The following is a 1,551-nucleotide window of genomic DNA, read 5'->3' as shown; positions in this document are numbered from 1 at the left end:
GCCGCGGTCATTGTTCCCGGCGCGCCTCCTACCTCCACGGCGCCGGCGGCTGCGGCGGCTCCCTCTCCCGGCTCGGGCTCGGTGGCTCCCAAGCCCCCGGAGGCCGAGGGCGCGGCGGCGGCGGCGCCGGCTATTAATACCCGCGGGCGGCGGCAGCGGCGGCGCGGGCGCGCGAGCGGGGCTGGCGGTGGCCGGCCGCGGTCCGAGCCATCAAAGGTGGCGCGGGGCGGAGGGGAGGGCGGAGCAGGCGGGGTGGGTGGGGAGCGGGCTCCGGGTCGCCATGGCCGCCTCGACGCCGGGCCAGCGCCACTCGCGCGGGGAGGAGCGGTGCAAAGCGGACCGCGGCCGCGTCCCCGCCCGGCGCCCCAGCCCAGCGCCCGCACCGGACCCGCCACCTCCGAGGCCAGCGAGCGGGAAGTGCTGCGGCTGCCGCCCCTCCCGAGACCTGGGCCGGCCCCTCGGCGGGGGGAGGCGGGCACCGCGCAACCCGAGCGGCGGGGACGCGGGAGAGCCACAGCCCCCTCCAGCGTCCGGGCCCGCGCCCTGCGCCCGCGCCGCCCCGCCCCGCTCCTCCCGGGCAGGTGCGCCCCGGAGCCTCCCTAGCCCAGCGCGTCGCCAGGGACCTGCGCCTCCCTCAGGCGTGCGGCCAGGGCCGGGCTCCGCGCGGCGCGACCGAACCGAGCGCGAGGAGCGCCACCGGCGAGACGCGAATCCGGCCCCTGTGGCGACAAACGAACCGGGAGAGCGGGAGATGCGTGCAAGGCGAAGCCGGGAGCGGAGGGCGGGCGGTCAGGGGCTCGGAATCTGCAGGTCGCTTTTCGAGGTCCTGCCTAGGGCTGCTTCGCCTGCGACGTCGCGCGGGGAAGGCGGTCTTCAGGGACTCACCGAGCCCTCCCCTCCCCCGGAGCCGCAGGCACGGGCTTCCGGCACCACCCCGGGCTGCTCGGGACTCGAGCTCGGGGGAGCGACGGCCACCCCGCGCCCGCCCACGTCCTGGCCGAGCGCCCGCCGCCCGAGCGAATCCCGGGACAGTGCCCACGCCGCCCGCCCAGCCTCAGGGGACAGTCCCCACCCCGCCCGCCCAGCATCGGGGTCAGCGCCCGCGGGGAATGGCGTGGGGGAGGTTAGGAGTGGCTTGGGGTGCCTGAGTGCCTTCGGGGTTTCGGGAACTCCACGGGGCGGGGAGCAAGATTCAGGACCCAGGAGGCAGCCATCTAGGGGCACAGTCGCCGTCCCCACCCAGCAGCTGCCGCCTTACCTTCTCCACCGGTCCCGAGCCTCCAGTCTCTCTCGCTACACGCGGCGGGAAAAGGCCTTGGCCGCAGCAAATGACGCTCTGCCAGGTCCGGGTCAGTGGGCTCCAGCCTTGGGAGGCCACTGGCTCAGAACCCTGGGCCTTCTGCGTCTTACAGGAGTTCCCTGACCTCGGACCGAGAGGACAGATTTCATAGGAGAGGCTCCAAGTGCAGTCACAGCTAAGCAGAAGTGGAGTGTAGGGACCCTGATAGGAAGGCGGGTTGAGACAAGGACGGGGGCCTTGGAAGTAGGGGG

The 1,551-nt window shown here is 74.8% G+C and overlaps 1 protein-coding gene across 15 annotated transcripts in view; it reads right to left on the bottom strand.

Moving 5' to 3' along the window:
* FARP1 (FERM, ARH/RhoGEF and pleckstrin domain protein 1) overlaps positions 1 to 1,333 on the bottom strand; it is a 321,357-nt gene extending 320,024 nt beyond the window's left edge. For 7 of the 15 annotated variants that reach the window (XR_013534712.1, XR_013534800.1, XR_013534889.1 and 4 more), the window contains exon 1: positions 33 to 422. The gene's annotated coding sequence lies outside the window, so the exon portion shown is untranslated. Of the gene's footprint in view, positions 1 to 32; positions 423 to 737; positions 953 to 1,258 lie in introns of those variants that run through there. The other 8 variants (XR_013534808.1, XM_078370446.1, XM_035292919.3 and 5 more) reach the window with 3 other exon arrangements.
* Between the last annotated feature and the right edge of the window lie 218 nt (positions 1,334 to 1,551).

This window comes from Callithrix jacchus, chromosome 1, assembly GCF_049354715.1.
Source record: "Callithrix jacchus isolate 240 chromosome 1, calJac240_pri, whole genome shotgun sequence".
Taxonomy (NCBI): domain Eukaryota; kingdom Metazoa; phylum Chordata; class Mammalia; order Primates; family Cebidae; genus Callithrix; species Callithrix jacchus.
This window is presented reverse-complemented; position numbering and strand designations above follow the sequence as displayed.